Genomic DNA, 17650 nt, shown 5'->3' with positions numbered 1-17650 from the left:
CTTAAAAAACTGCCTTCAGCAGGAGGCTGGCTTACCTTTTTTGTTGTTGCTGTTTACACTGTCAACAGGACATGTCCTCTGCTGGCACTGAGGAGAATTGTACCGGAGAAGGTGTAGGACCTGTGTCAGTGTACTTGATCCCCAGATTTCACCATACATAACATGCTTCACTACAAACTGCTTTGCTTTACCCCTTGCTCAACAACAAAGAGGTACCCAGACTTCAGAGCTTTGTATCTGTGCCCAAACTTCAAGGCTGACATACCTCAACATCAAGAATGAAGTGCAAAATCTCCTCTACTGTTCCAAAAGCATGCAGTTTGGAAAGTTTAGGCATGAAGCAGGTGCTCAGCTAGGAAGCACTCTGTACTGGTCCCAGCTTATGTTGGCCAACTCCAAATAAAGATGCTCCTTTCCCTGGGCCACAGGTAGTCAGGCTAGCCCCACTGATACCCCTCTGCAGCCCGGCTGCTCTGTGCCACTCACTGAGCTCTGCTTGTGAGGCTTTCAGGGTTGCAGGTACCTGTCACAGGGCATCTGCTGGGACCATTCATTCACTTTTCTCAAAGCCCTTTTTTATTGGGAAGGAAAACCCAAAGTGTCTGCCTACTCACATGGAAACATACCACGTATCTCAATCAGAGCTGCTGAGGCAGATTGCTAAACTTAATTACCAGTTCCAAGGGCAGAGACAGTGAATGACAGGTCAATTCATGCAGTGAGCTAGCAAAGATTACTGATAAATGCTTTCTAATTGAAAGGATGATAAAATACCTATTAGTCACTGAGGAGCTTGAAGAATGAGTTAGTCCTGGGGTTTTCTACACTATGAAGAGGAAGAAGTGCTAATCTCATCAGCACTCTGTTGTCATTTCCTACCAGCCTAGTCACTCAAAAGGTCCAGGAGGGATCATGAGTGACATTGCAGAGGGGTGACCAGTCACTGCTCCCTCAGTCCTATTAAGGAGACAAATAGAAATAATCATTAGCAACGTGGATAAAGTCTATTGTACTCTGGAGAACATCAGACATTTCTGTGAATTAGGGAAAAATCAAAGAACAAAAAAAACCACTTGCACACAGCTCCCTTGGGAAATCAGCTGTGTTAACAACACGATGTATCCATTGCACAGCACCTTTCAGCCCAAAGTGTAAGGTGGAGGCTGTGGCATCAGGGGTCCAGGTGCTCGAGGCCCAGCTCCAGCAGTAGCAATGACCTGCTGCATACAAGCAGTTTGAAACTCAAAAGCCGAACTTTGCCCTAGAAAAACCTCTACATAGGCACATGTACCTGTTTGTCACTCAGGCATTAGGACAGTCACTCTGGCAGCAGGACACAGGAGTCATACAGGATGAGAAATGCTTTTAGGTTGTCACAGCATGAAAAGCCAGAGCTGCCCTGCAAAAGCCCTGTGCCTAGACATGACCCAAAAGTTACCTTCTGCAGCATTAAGTGAGACAACATGGTGGCTGGGAAGGCAAGAAAACAGCCACCACCCATTAGCAGGAACCTCTGCTGCCTTGTTTGCATGCTGTGCAACCCTGGATGATTTTTTTCTGCTGCTTCTCTTTCCTTTCCTCCTCTTTTGCTGGTCTTTCTAGTCCAGGAGATGTTCAGAGCGAGACTGCCAGTGTATTTGCTCTGTGCCTAACACGATGGGCTACAGCTCTGGCTTATTGCTGAAATGTAGCCACACTAGAGGTGAGCTTGGGATGTGGCCAAGTGACACAAGCCACAGAACACGTATAAATTGAGGTTTTGCCAAAGGCAAAAGTTCAAGGCATTTTTGCACCCGTAAGAAGCAGACCTCACTTGCTGTGTTAGAAGGTGCCTTACTTTCCCCTTTCTACCCCGCCAAAATCCACATGGAGTGCTCACTACATGGTATTTAATATCTACATTGTGAAGCTCAACATTTTCCAGGAGGTTGCAGCACTCCCAAAACTGTGCTTTCCATGTTCAACTAGTGATAGATTTGCTGCCTCTGTATCAAAAACTGTGTAAATTCTTTCCCCAAAGAAGACCCTTTTCTACGGAAAAAGAGTGTGCCTCACTGGCGCATCTGACTAGATATTGTCATGAGGGGAGAGGGACAATAATTACACTAACCAGTGTGTGAAAGTAGTCCAGTGAGGGAATCATAACTGTTCTTGTATTTATGGATTCAAATAGTTTGTAAAACTCTAAGACCCTGTTCTTTTAATTTCAGATCCCCAAACTCTTGAAAGTCTTGATCACCTCATTCTTGTTGTGCTCGACATGTTTTGCCTCTAGTCAAAAGCCCCAGGCTTCTTCATAGTCAGATGTATACGTAGATATTTTGACAGAACTGCATGAGACAAGTCAAATCAGCAGCTCTGCCAGTAAAATCTTAGAGATGTAACTTGCAAAGGAGGGACAGTGATACACAATTATGGGCAAAAAATTCCTCCAGCAACTGTGTCCAAAAGGTGTATCAACCAGGAGCGTAGTGACTACAATATTACATTAACATTTGAACCAGGAGCCTCATTTAGTGCCTGGCCGTGAATGAAGGTCACCTTGGGCCATTCACTTTACACCACAACTCAGACCTGATCTCCATACACTCCCCACGTTATAATTATGTATCAAATATAGTTATGCATACATAAGTATGCATCAAATATATATTGGTTTAGTTTATGTAGTCTCTAAGAGTACTATCCCTGCTGTGCAGGCACCTATGTTGGTATAAAACTTCTCTTTATTGACTAAGTAAAATATATTTCTATAATATATTTTATTATGGAAATTTATCTGTTTATTTATTTATACTTACATAAATATTTCTAACTTAGGGATAAGCTGTGCCACTCTACATCCCTAAAAACTACTAGCTACCCATTCTCACTGCAAGATTTTCTGCTAGGCGTTTGGAAAAGTGCACCTGCTGAAGCAGCCTAGTCCGTGGTTGTGGTGGTTATAAAGCTTCAATATACATCCCAATAAAGGCTCCCTAGCCATTTTCACATATAGTGTGGAATAAAAGACACATATCTCAATGCCACAGAAGCTTTTCTCCCTCTCTCCATGTTCTCATCATTAGTGAACATCCTTTGGTTCGAAGATTGTTGTTTGATCCCAGGAAAAGGTTAACAGTGACAGCAGTGCTTAGGCAGTTGCTCCAAATGGCCTAACTAGGGATCCACTACAAATCAGATTAGGCAACTGATCCTTTTCTTTAATAAAAACATATTTAATTTTTCAGGGCATCTTTTTTTTCTTGAAAAACTTTTTCAAGCCAGCTGCAGCTGCATCCTCCATCTCCTCAAGCCACAGCCTGAATTAGCATCCATTCAAATTAATAAGACAGCTATCCCAAGTTTTACGTTTCATGCTTACAGCCAAGCTGAGCAGATGTGATGCATGTTTACAAATGCAGAGACATTTTGGGAGTTGCCCTGTTTGATGTCTGGACATGTTTTGTACACACTCCTCATATTGCTGCAAGTTCTTGGAGGAGGCTCCTTCCATGGTGTCTTTACTAAATGAAATAAAATTAAGCCTCTTTCTGATTAAGTCAAAGGGAACTTGGCTTAAAGCTTTTTATTTTCCTTTTTTTTTCCCAGTTGCAAGATATCTCTTTAGCTTATATCTAACTGTGTCATCAGTAATTAGGCATGTACAGGAAATCAATCTCAACAGGGATGTGAGATTCAAAACCTGCCAGTAAGCAGTAGATAACAAATCTTTTTAAACAAAAGCTCTTCAAAATTATACGTATTAGTGAAACAGAGTATCTGAGTCCATCTCCCAGATAACCTAACAATAATTAATTTTGTTCAAAAGAATAAGCCTGAACTGTTGTGGTGACCATAGGAATACAAATCACTAAGATAAAGCCTGGACAGAGCTCCTCTGGGCTGGGAAGTATGAACAGCAGCACGACAGGAGGGATGGCAAGGTAAAAAACAAAAATACCAACAAAACCCAAAAAAACTCCTGACAGAAATTTAGGCCTGGGAAATGCATGTCAGCCAGTAAGGAACTCTGCTCCTGTTAGCCTGCAGATTCAGGGTGTCCTGACCAGGTACAAATCACAAGGTCTACTTTGGGGACATTTGTTTCTTCCAGTGGTTGGTTGCATCAAAACGTTTTCTCTGATAGTTACTGGAGCTAAGATTTCCCATCTAAGCAGAAAGGAAAGCATGGCAAAGCATAGATGTTTTGTGATCATACATGTGCTTCCATATCTCTGTAGACACAATCACAGGTCAACACAGAGAAGGTCAAATGTGGAGCTGAGAAGAGGCAGTGTCCCTTCTCTGGTTACATATCTGCACAGGTAACATAAGGTTCAGACACTGAGGTGATGCAAATTGGAAATGCTGTGTTTAAGTCAGCAGAGTTAGGCCATTTGATGCTGCTCCAAAATATCTTCTCTAAGTATGTAGGCAGATCCACTGAGTCAGAGGTAGTTTACAAATAATCAAATTTACTCTTTTTTTCCTTCCACCTGGAGCCTATTAATCCGTAAAATTTGGGAAACAATGAAAACCCACTGCAGTGTATTATTAGATTTTGAAAAGTCCTGCATTCAACAGTTGGAGTTGGAGTTACTTGCAGGAGTTAGATTAACAAAGTTGCTCTAGCAACACAGTTCTTGAGATGTAGTCAGCAAACCAAGACTACAAAAACAAAGGACCCACAAATCAAGCCCACAAGGACAGGCAGCTAGTTTCATTGCTTCTGACAGCAAGGTAGTTTAAGCTCTGCTCTCATTTCACCATGTGTGTCCTCAGTGATTTTGAAACTGGGAAGGACCTATTAGATATGTTGCATTGGGGTACTGCCAGTAGCTATTGCTTTCAAGACCTTTACACACGGAGATGGGAAGAATGTGTCCATGAAATAGATACTAGAGCCTGTGTGTTTGTGCATGTGTGTGTCAACTTCAGAAGGAAAAAGGCCTGAATGAGTTAGATCTGTAAACTTAGCTCCCTTCGGGAAAACTCCTCCTCCAGAAACCTTCTACTTTTTCAGAAAACACACATTCTTGTTATTCCAGCTCTCTCATATATTTTGTAATTCCAACATGCAGTGAGATCAGTGTCTACATTGGCATAAAGGACTCCTGAAATTATGGCACAAATGAGGAATAAAATATCAAGCCTGCTGCACAGATACACAAACTGATCTACAGGAAGGCAGAACATGCTGCTTAACATTCACAAATAACAGTGCAGGTGTACCCAGATACATCTTTATCTTTGCTCTTACAGTTTTCACTTAATGGCTTTATTTCGTCAAAGTTCTATATCATAGAAAGAGGCACTTGGAAGACACTTGGAAGTTGAAAGGACATCACAACACTTTGCCTCTCTGCTTCCATCCTGCATCCATACCCTGTGATTTCAACTCCACCTCCAAGCTGGACTGAACTGGGAGATAAACGAGGCACCAGTCCAGAGCATCACTCTGATAGGGAGACAAAGACGTGTGGATGGAGAGCAACTCAGAGGACACATCGCTGACCACCGGTCACTTTGCATTGCCTGCTGCACCCCTTGACTCTGTGCCACTTCCAGACTTTCATTGTGGCAAGGTCCATGAGCCCTTTCATCAGCCCTAACTCCCAGCAATTGCCTGTCTTTGTGATTTTAGAGCTCCCTGCTCGCTCCACAGCTAGTAAAGGAAGCAGCCAGGTACCTGGAACTATTGGCAAATCCCTATTGCTCTCCCATGGGGTGGGACATGCCCTCCCATCCATTTACAGAATTCTCTGGACCAGGAGTGTGGGAAGGGACAGGGGACCCACCCCACATCCAGCCATGGCAGCCAAGCTCAGCTGGGAGGCAGCTGGGGCTCCCAGGTTCGACCCCTCCATGTCCAGCAACTGGGATTTCTCAGATGAATGCTCCTGCCCTGGAACTCGCTCCCCTTGGCAGCTGCTCAGACCTTGAGTCTAAGAACCCACAGGGCACCATACAAACTTCATTCATTTTGTTTAACTTTCAATTAACTGAGTTTCTTCTACAATTTTCCCCGAGATTGAGGCCTCCATGGCAAACAGGAATGAGAAACAAACTTCTTAAGTTTTTCTGCTAAAGACAGCAGGGCAGCAAAGTAAATACAGTTAGTCCATGCTGTCTAAACCAAAAAACAGTACCGAAATGTGTACAAGAAAACAACCTTAACATTGATAAACCTGAAAGAACTGTCTGTAAAGAGTTGACTGCCTCTGCTTGTCTCTTTGGCAAAGAAAACATTTCAGACACAGAGCAGGGGTATAGCAAAGGGCCAAAATAAAATGCAGAATTAATGTCTTTTTTTCTTTAATTTGTAAAAACACCTGCTATGCTAAGGATGCAAGAGAAGTTTTTCTATTTATTTTCTCTCTGAACAATTGCTAGAGCTGCTGTAGAGACATTTTGCAACTGTGAATACAAAAGGAGGTGGTTTATCTGGCAGTCAAGCTGAGGTTCCCATGATGAAAGTCTGATGACTCTGGCACTGGCATGCACATGCCAGCTACTCCCTCCTGTGATCCTCTGTGCTGCAGCTCACCCAGTCTCTCTTTTTTTTTTCCCATGTCATGATTTTGTCATAAAGTTTCTGAACCCCTTGCCTGTGGCTTCAGATCGTCTGCTGCCTCAAGTGAAGGGACTGCCTCTGGGAAAGACAGCCTAGCTAAAGGGTCATTGTCCCAGTTACCAGGATGAAGTAGGGGAGGGGAGAGATTTAAGGGATTTTAAAGTGTTCCCTGTAATTTGACAGTTATTAGTCATGTACCAGCCCTCCTAGTGCCTCCAGCTCCTTCATAACTAGGTACGTACCTGCAGAACTCCAAGGGTTTCTATGGAGCTACATAAGGTGAAAAGAAAAAACCCCGAATGGTTCCCAAAGCACTTCAAAATTAATTGGCTAGATTGTGGTGTTCAGGTTTGTTAAGCTTTTTCAAAAATCCTGACAATTTCTGTGGCCCAAAGCAGGGTAGAGCTGACTTTCAGAGTCAGCATGGTTGGAGCTCGTTGCATTTCCTCCAAGATAAAAGAGAGAATCATTTCACACTTTGCCCGGATTTGCAGTAACACTGGAGGTATGTGAATCACGACGATAAATGTTGCAATGCACAGCAGACTCCTGATTCAAAGTCTTCTCTTTATGAATCTTTCCTATCTCTAAGAGAGTATGATGTAGCTCTTGGTTAGATCCCAGATGTGGAATCCCACTTCAGCACAAACCCCACTGAGACCTTTGTGGAAGAGACGAGTCCTCTCTTCCTGGCCAGACAGTGCAAACACAGCTCAAACACGCTCACCTCCTTTGGGTTGGACCTGGTGAGGCCTGGAAAAAGGAAGAAATGAGCACTACACTTTTGGTGCCTCAGCCACAGAAAAGGACAATCCGTGCATGGTTAACACCTATTAACTCAACCATTAATGGTCCATACACTAGGCTTTCAGCTCTGCATATTTTCAGTTTGATCCCTGGTAAGGCAAGGTAGCATCCACCACAGATAAGGCCTCAGTGCTTTGGGGGAACCAGGCAAAACCCTGTGACTTCAGAATCTAGATCTGCATCCATATTTTGTAGCTACCTCCCAGCTCTGCTTTGCATTAACAGTTTTGGAAAACACCATTACAAGAAGAAGGGAAAATCAAAAGTTTCCTGCTCTGCATGATGAAGATCCCACTTGGGAAATCACCTACCTCACTACTCCTGCAAACAAGATGCCAGGCATAAATATTTCACCCAACTGAAAGTAAATACAGATCCTTCTGCTAAACCTGCAGTTCCAGAAAGACAAACATAAAAAGACTTAAATGAAGATGTGAGGCCAAAAATGAACTTCAGCAGCATGAGCAGGGCACGGTGCTAGGGAGCACAGGGGAGTAGAGGTGAAATCATTTAGCAAGAGTACATGGTGGGAATTTGAGTGACTCACGGGAGCAGCAGCTTTCATTATTTCAAACCATTGAAAAACACCCTTGGTCCCCACACCAGGGTGTGGCTGCACATATTGAAGGTGTCTCAGGTTTCAAGTGGCAGAGGCATCCTTGGGGCACCTGGGTACCCCTGGGACTCCTCCCTGCCCCCTTGATTCCCGGCAGAGTGGCAGGATCTGCACATGCTCTGGAGAGCTGCCCACATCCCTGCTCTTTCAGGCAGTCCATGTGGCAGGGGAGGCAGCCCCCTGCCCGGGGTGCACTCCTGTGGGGGTACACTGGCAAAGAGGATCAGCCTGTGTGTTGCTGTGAAGACAAAACTTTGATCTTCCATCTTCTGTAAAAAGTAAAGTGGGAAGGATAGAGAGGGGAGAGGAGGTCACAGAGCACATAACCACACAGAAATATTGCCCATCACCTGGGAATCCCCCCAACATGGGAGAGGGCTTCCTTTGCCAGAAAGCTCAGCCAGCTGTTTTCCCAAAGGGCTCTTTGGGGTTACAAGTATCTACACATAACAAGGAGCATCTTTTAGCCTGCTCTGCTTTTTATTAAGGACTTAGTAAGCACTTTCTTAATTCATTTAGTGACATCTTTCCTTCATTTCCCAAAGCCAGTCACCCACTGAAATTACTTACCTTAGTAAACACCAAAAAAAAGAGTACCACTCTTTAAATGAAAAAGCTTGGCATTAGTTCCCAGTAACAACTGCAGAATCCTTATGGAAGAAGCCAATTAAGCAATAAAGCACAATAAAGTACAGCCTATTACGCTAACATAATAATTCACACCTACAGTATTGCTACTAGAATCACACCTGCAGTGTTGCATAAAGCCAAAAGCCAGGAACTGTTAAAACAAGCCAGCCAGTTTATTATTACGATATAATTTCTGCCTGGGGATACACTGCAGAAAAGATAAAATATTGGTATGTATTCTTATTTGAGTGTGAACAAAAATCTGTATTTTAAAAGGGAAATGAACAAGCGGTTTAAGAGTAAAGTCAGATGGAGCTTGATTCATTTAAAACTATACAAGGCCAAATGCTGACAATTAGCTAGTGGGGTGGGGGTCTGCAGTAGAAGAGGAAAGGAGTGGATGAGGTGACACCATGGCATCTCACATCTGGTCTGTGGCCTGCTTTCATGGGGCAGGTATTTAGCTGACCTTAGCTGAAGGACCTCATTGAAGCCAACAGAGCTATTATGTACATAGAGCTAGCTGCTGGGCTGGAAGTAATTTGATAGAAAAAAAATTAAGTGCTTAGTCAAAATATCTAGCATGCTTTCCCTTTGAAATATCCCCCAGTGATAACTATCATAATTATACTTCCTTGCTCAGGTTGGTTACAGAGGAATTAGGCAGCCGTCACCCATTCTTGCTCTGTGAAGAGTTTCAGCTGAGTTAAAGGCATGGGACATGGCACTGCTCAACTGTGTCAGCAGCAGATCATCCCATCCTAAAGCACTCCCAAACAAGGAAGAATTAAAAACTAAAAAGATCCAGAGACAGTAGAGACCCCCTCTCTTATGGCACTCCCCAGATAGCTCAGAAAACAAAAGAAAGGTGTTGCTTTATTACAGCATGCATGGGGCTGGATGTTCCCATTTCACTTAGTTATGACCCTAATTGAACCAGTTCCAGGACATAAATGAGGGCAGTGGTGCTCTGGTACTTGGGAAATACCTTTTCCATTTAGAATTTTGGGCAGCCAGAGAGCAGATGTAGCCTGCTCCTGCTCTAACACCTGGCAGCTTCTGGGGGCCACGGGGGAGCTGAATGCTGGCATTCAGCCTTAGTGCACCTGTAACAGGGCCTGGAGCTGCCCCTGGCATTACAGGCAAAACAAAGGCACTGCCCATTCCCACACACTGGCTAAGAAACCTGCTCCTTACTGTGGGCTCCTTGGCAAGTGGGGCCCTGACTAACAAGCCCCACAGCTTTTGTGTCTCCTCATCGCCCTGATGGCCTGAGGCTGGTCACCTCAGCCCTGCTGTCACATCCTCCTCCTGCCTGGCCTCCCCTGCCTCTGCTTTCCTGTCTGTCTGGCAAGCTGCCACAGAAACAACCTCCCCTTCCCACTGCTCCGACCTTGTCCCCAGGTGCCCCTGGAGTCGATGGTCACACCAGATCTGCAGTATGGAGGCTGCAGCCACCTTTCCTGGTAACACTTTAACTCTAAGCAGCCAGGCAGCATCGCCCCTGCTGACAGAGTCCATTTCCCTGGTGTGGCACACCGAGGTCCCACAAACAGTCAGCCTCTTCAGACTGGATGGACAAGGGTGTCCATCCTGCCCATGTCCTAGTCTGCATTGTGGATCCCCAAGAGTACTTTTGGGACAACAGCCAGGGATGATCCTTGCCCACCACCAGATACAGAGTCAAGAGGCACTTGACCTGAAGCCATGTCCCTGTGCCCTAGATGGCCACCTCAGATCTCCAGGCCATGGCAGTCTCCCAGACTCCATGTGTGACAAAACCCAGGGATCCAGGCGCTCCGTGAGGAGCTGAACATAGAACCTGGTGGAAACCCCATAAATTAAAGCCCACTGAGTTATTCAGGATTACCACTAATTAGTTAAACAAACCTTACCCTCTGACTTCCATGGAGACTCAGTGGCCCCAACCTCCACTGCTTCTCTCTGGAGCTGAGAAGTTATCAGGGGCACTTCCCTCAAAACTGGGTTGTCTTACAGCATTTTTCTGTGGCACTGTTTGCTTTGGTCTGAGGATTTCTGTGTGCAAAACAAACAAACAAAAAAACCCAAACCACAACAAATAAGTAGATAATTTCTAGGAACAAATTAATGGTTTTAGGGACCATTTAGAAGGGGGTGAAAATAAAAAACAGTGAGGGACTTTAGAAATGCGTGGAACATGCCCAGAGCTTGTGCTAAAGTGAAATGGGGTGAAAATGGGTCAGATATTTTTCTTTTAAATTTGTATTCTACCTGTTTAAGTGGCTCCTTGAAAACTTGTAACAGCCAGAAGTGCGCTTCACAGCTCTGAACTCCGAAGGGAAGTAAAAGTTATCTGGTCTTCCTCTGCTTTTTTTTTGTGAAACAACTTCCCTTTACAGAGGTGTATGCTGTGCTCCACTCAGCTCCCAAGCTGCACTGCTGAACTACCACACATACATACAATTAATTCTAAAACCTAGGGAAACAGGGGAAGGGGAGTAACACTCTTTTTTTTTTCTTTTTAAGAAGCCATTTCTAAAGATGCGGCAAGGGGGGGGGGGGGGCGGGAGGGGGTGGGAAGCGCAGAAAGACACATTTGATATTAAAACCAGATGTGGAAAGGGGGAAAAAAATTAGGTTTGTGCCAACCAGCATCAAGGAGAATTTTTTATGTTTCAGCTTCGGAGTTGAATCTGCAGCACCACATGCTGATATCCGTCAGTCTAATGACTACGGCATCTTAGCAGCAGAACACTCCTGCCAGCAGAGAGAAGGGAGTTGCTAAACTAACATCAACCTCTTCTCTCCATCTATTACGGTAGAACCTTTTGGACAGTCAGTGAAAACTGGTTCAAACTGTGCTGCCGTCCAAACTTCAGACTCATTGAAAAGCCTGCCTTGGCCCCAGGCCAAAGTCCAGCGTTTTATTACCAGTCTCATGTCTTTCTGTCCCTTGCCTTCCATTATCCATTTATTTTCTTTATCTTCTTATATTAAAAAAAAAAAAGAAAAGAAAAGAAGAAAATAAGTATCCTTATACTACAACTATCTTAACAAATCCGGGTACATGTCACAGACCTCGTTAATTGATTCCACATCCAAAACAGAAGACTTGGGCTATTTTTGTTGTTCAAAGCTGTACATTGGCCAACATCCTCTGCATATAATTAACCCCCTATTTCCATGGAATCTCTGCATTAACTTATTACAGTCTCAGCTGGTAATGAACTCCCAGGAGAAGTCCACACACAAACACTGGCCATTGGCTTCGCTGCCCACGTGGATTAAACAAAAATTAATCTCATCTATTTGGTTATTCATTTGGTGTCTTTAAATTGGAGGCGTTTTTCTGCTTCGTTTGATGCACACAAAGAAAGAGGGATCTGGCTACTGAACTTTATCCAGAAACATCCATGTGTGGAGCAGATTAATGGGAACTTTTCATACCCATAATAGCTTTACAGCAGTGAAGTAGAACACGCAGTTCTCCCCGGGTGACTATAATGCTCTAGGAGACAGGGAAAACAAATGTGGCTAGAAGATAGCAATGTTTTGCTCATCAAGTGCTGTGTAGTTTAGACATCATTAAAGTGACATGTTTAGAACTGAACCTGGGGGAAACTCACATTTTGTTAATGTGGAGGTCTTTTTGTTTTGTTTTGTTTTGCTTTGTTTTTTGTGGTCCAGTCAAACTTTTGGACACTGAAATAAAAAGAAGGATGTGACAGATAAGAGATGTCCCAAAACAGCTGCTGGTATCAAGTGACCACATGTAAAATGGTAAAAGGGAATTGACAGGCAGACTAGTAAGGAAAAGCAGTGGAAGCAGCAGGACTTACTGATTCTGTCTCTACCTGCTTCCCACTGGAAACGGTGATTTCTAAATAAAGAGTGCAGAACAGATATTTTTATATCACATATAACTTAACTGGTAGCAACCACCTAGCTGAAATCCCAGAGAGGGAGGTCCTTCTCCAGGCTTTGCGCTGACCACAGCTCAGCCACCTTACTGCTGTATGCCTCATCTTCCCCATGGGATAAGCCAGGGTAAGAATAGCAGTGTCCTCTGGAAAATGCTCTGAGAGCAACTAGGGAAAAAGACCTCAAGTGGATAACTCTAAATAAACTCACTTCTCCCTTGCCTCCTCTCCCCCTCTCAAACTCTTTCTCAAAAAGAGAAAAAGCTCTTGGGTTTTGGGGTTGCAGTCTTCAACAGCACTCATCTTTATACCATGTGGGGATCTCTCTGGTCCATTGGGATCACATGGAGGCGTCCTGAAGAGGTGTCAGGGGACTAATGGTGTCTTCTCCCTGCCATGGGCACAAAAGCTGCTTCTTGACATCAACTGGCTTCGTCAGGTCAAAAGCATCACGGTCATTCCATCTATGCTTAGGAACTTCCTCAACCAGACCCTTACAAATTCACGCTCTAACTTCCGTGGACAGTAATAATACCATTTCTTGCATGAGATCCAAATGTAGCAAACCTGCCTTTCCCGTAAATGCCCCTCCCTGCCTCTCATGTGATTTTGGTTCTATTTAGAAAATACTCGTTACTTGGAAAGGTATTTATGCAAATTTTCAGTTGAGGGTGTGCTGTGTGCTGTGTGCTGTGAAAACCCACAGTACTGCCTAAGTCACCTCCTCGCACAATATTCCTGCTGTTGTAGGACCTTCTGGAAGAGGAGCAGACCTGGCCACATGCTTCAGGGCCCTCAGAATTTCCCCTGGCCCAAAAAAGTGCTCCTCTTCCTGCAAGCCAGGGATGGAGCCCCTCTGAGACCAGCACCTTGAGGCCACGTCAGAAGTGGCCGGAGCAGACTGAAGGACAACCTGCAGTGCAGCCTATTCCTCACAAGGGAGCTGCCAGCCAGGATGAATGCTGGACAAAACCTCTGCCTTCCTCTGAAATGCCATCATTTTCAGCCTGAGCCTTTCAGGCTCACCTGGTACTTGCTCAGGTGATTAAAGGTTGCTGTGGCAATTCCCTCCCTATCAGCACCCAAGCCAGCTGGATTAAACTTCCCTGGCATCTGTCCACGCGCGTCAAAGCCTTGGGCAGCCATGCAGACAATCGCCTTTGACAAGCAGGGGCAGATGGGCTTGGAGGAAGGTGAGTGTGATGGCCTAGCTCCTTCTTGGAGGCACCTCTCCCCTCCCGCCCCCCACTTCTCCAGCCAGCATCCCCCCCAGGCAGCAGGGCTGAGGCAGCAGCCAGCTGTTTCCCCCACATCCCCAGCAGCTGCTGTCCCCCTGCCACCTCGACATCCCGCTGGCACGGTGAGCTACATCAGTGGGAAAGCAGCCAGGGGTCACTGGTGTATGGCAAAAAGCAAAAATGGTCAATGTGCCATCTCTGCAAACAGCCTGGAGCTCCACAATGCAGGAAGAACACATGGGTGAAGTCCCTCATGGAGGAGGGGACTACCTGCCCTGCCCCTCAGCTTTGCAGGAGGGAGCAGCAGGAGCCGTGTACCTTGGAATACCTGTTTCAGATGTACCTGAACAGAAAGCATTAAAAATCACTGAAGGGCCTGGGAAAAGGGGGTTTAGAGAGAGCATTCACATCCATGGCCTTAAGTGCTCTTCACCTGAAAACCACTTGCTGAGATGTTGCCATGACTCTCATGGCAGTGCCTCCAGGGCAGTCTGTCCTGGGGTGTCATTGCCACTCATCTCCTGCAGTTTGAAAGATGAGCAACAGGGCCATGACTGGGCACCCCATGCCTTCCATGGCGTTTTCAGGCTGGACAGGGAATGGATAGGCTTTGTTCATCCAACGAAGATCTCCATTCACTTCTGATAGGCTGCCACAACCTACTGCCAAAAAAGAAGGAGAGCAGAAAGCAAAGGGTGTACAGAAAATGGAAATCAGGCTTGAGGACAAATACCAAAGCCAGTGAGGATGTGGCTGAGACCCACCCACTTCTGCAAAGCAGCTTTGCAAGTTCTTTTGCCACCAATATTTAACCAGTCAACCAGTTCATCTAGTCAGCTACGTCAGCAAGCACCTCTGCTCCAACCACACTGCTCTGGTCCTCCAAGCAGTTCTGTTCAGTGCTGCTCAGGCACACCTCTGCCAGCTGGAAATGCACTGGCTCAGGTACTGAAGCCATGCAAAAGAGCAGCAAGACACGGGGATCAACTAGCTGCTGGAGGCTGACACAAGTTCTCCAACACACCTGCCCAGCTCGCCTTTTTCCAGGCACAGGGTGCCTTTTTCCAGGCACAGGGTGTCTCTGGCTAGATTACAGAGAGCAGAGCACAGCTATGACCAGTCCAGGGCACAGCAAGAAGAGGAAGCAAAGCAGAAGTGTCACGTATGCTTACTGCATCAAACCCAACATCTGAAGGACACTGCTGTCATTGACTGCACACGGATAATTTCTGCAGGCAAACACACCAGTTGGATGTGTCCAGGCCCGTGTTCATTACCAGTGTGGAGATGAAGTTGGTGGGATTCCTGCAGTGCTGAATTACTTGGCTCATTACAAGCACACATTCTCACATACAAGTTTTTGCACCAGAGTGCAAAAAACATTGTGTAAGAATTGTGACTTTAAGATCAGGATTGCACCTAATCTAGCAGTCTTATTTTCACAGTTCCCACGAAAACAACAGTGTGACTGCCCTTTATTCAACATTTACTAATGCTTCTAAAATACTGGGAAGAATTTCGCTAATCATCCATTTCCTTACGCTTCACAAAGGAGCTGAAATAAACCCTTAAAAATTACAAGACATGCAACAACCAGTGGAGGTCTGTAAGCTGCACCAGTTAAGTAACCAGCCAGCAGATTACAGCACAAAAACCCTTTCAAAGGGAACTCGATAGCGGAGCATCGCTGAGAACTCCATGAATGAAGATTGCCGAGTTGCCTCTGAGGGAGGATTTTGCTGAAAGTCAATGAGACCCTAGGGGAGAGATTTAGGGAATTCACTTCTCATTCAGCCTGAAGTCTTCTCAAAGCAACTTGGATATCCACACAGATATCCAAAGCCTCCTGCTCAAGCACCCAAAATTCAGACCACCCACAACTTTCACATACATTCAGGCCCCCCAGAAGAGTCGAGGTTTGCCTAGTGGATCCAGAGTTTCCACTTCTCCACTTCTCGTATTTCCTGACCCCATGGAAATGACGCTCAGCACAGGAGGGAGCTGCCTGTATTAGCAGGGAATGTAGCCTGGAGAGGAAGATGAGGAGAAAGCAACTGCTACTGCTCTTCAGCCGACCTGACCACCCTGCGAGCTCTGCAAGGCTCTGCAGGGAAGAGCATGAACCTCGGGGAACCCATGGCACACATGATTGCCAGGTGACATCTTCCCAGGAATCTGGTGAAGGGTCAACTGATGGAAACAGTGACGGCAGCAGACTGGAAACCCTGGGATTTCAAATGCTTCCTTGAAGTTTAAAACTTGATGGCATCCATCACATGCTTCCCAATTAGACTCCCGCAATCACCATGCATTTTTTCTTTACTGTCTATGGTGCCCTGGATGAAAGACACCAATCCATCCAAAATCACAGAAGAATGCTATAAAAAGTCCCAATAAGCTGTTGGGACCCAGTAATTTCTATGAATTACATTTACTGTTTTTAAGTTCAGGGAAGAAAAAACAGGAAATTGATCTACAGTAAAAGCAGACAATGCTGTGTCAGGAAAGAGTAGAACTTCCCTATTTATCAAGCTGGGAAATGTCAGCTGGGGTTTTATAACCCAACATTTATGTGTCAAAAAGTAAAATTCACAGCAGAGCCAGGTTTCCAAAAGTTTATCTACACAGTTGCAAGCCTTGTGTAGACATGAGGAAGTTCTACCAGCTCAACAAATAACATGATTTTTGAAGTGAGTTATTCAGGCCAGCTCTGTGAATGTGTATTTAATTTTCAGTTTATTTTGGTTTAGCTTAAAATTGACTTCAAACAAAATCAATTATTCTGGTTTCAAACCAAGCTGTCCACTTTGCAACAGTTTTAAACTTTGCTTTCAGTTGTGGAAAGCAACTTTCCCACAGAGCAGAGGACAGGACAAGTTTTAATTCACACCTTTGTTTATTTGTGAACTCCTGTGTGGAGCTAGTCTTATTTTAGAATAAAAGCACTCATGCAGGGACTCAAGTAACAAGAGAGTTAGAGCCCATTTAACTATTTCTGAACATTTTGTGTGTACGCCAGCTTTGTATCACAACACCTACTCTGTATGCCAGTTCTGATGTCGTGACACAGCTCGTTGTAATAGATTATTTGGGGATTAAAACCAAAACAAATAGGTATTATGAGGAAAAAATATTGCCACATGAGGGCATGCTTCATCTCTTTCAAAAGCTTGCCTTTTCGACTCCAATCTTAGGCAAGTTACATTTTAAAACCTAGTTTTAGAAAAAGGAAAACTCAGGTTTTATTTATGATTTGCTAGCTTTGTAACATACCAATTAAGTGCAAAATTAGCACAAACTTTGAAAAGAAACATTCTTTGCTTCCATCTGTGGTCATACTATTTTCCTGTGGTGACAGCAACATGCACTTTGGGCTCAGGGCAGAGGAGATGAGCTATCTCAATGCATAATACTCGTGTTCTGGACCACGTTGTGCAAATAAGCAGAGGACACAAAATCCAAACACAAAGTTATGAAAGACATAAATTTCACCTTTTGTCCAATGCGAACAGCTTCCCGGCCGACCAGGCACGTCAAGGCAAAGGGAGGCATCTCTTTACTGTTCTCTTGCAAAAGAAGGGCAGAGTTGCGGGATTCCCCAGGGTTTCCCAGCTCTAACACATCACTGGATCTGTCTCCTCCCAGATAAGACTGAGTCTGCACCCCCTTGACTGTGAGACTGCTGCCAAACCTGCAGTATACCTTCCTGGGGATTCCTCAAGTCACATGATCCCCCCAACAAAGTGTCCCCTGCTAAGTCCCGATTCAGGCAAAACTACCATCATCAGGCTTTCAGAGCCTGCCAGGTCATTTGTGGTAATGGCCCAGAAATTAATTAGGTCTGCAGACCATACTGACAGGCAGCAAGAAGTTAATCTGTCCACCTAGACAGCTACACCAG

Source organism: Aphelocoma coerulescens, chromosome 2 (assembly GCF_041296385.1).
Source record: "Aphelocoma coerulescens isolate FSJ_1873_10779 chromosome 2, UR_Acoe_1.0, whole genome shotgun sequence".
Taxonomy (NCBI): Eukaryota; Metazoa; Chordata; class Aves; order Passeriformes; family Corvidae; genus Aphelocoma; species Aphelocoma coerulescens.
Note: the sequence above shows the minus strand (reverse complement) of the source record.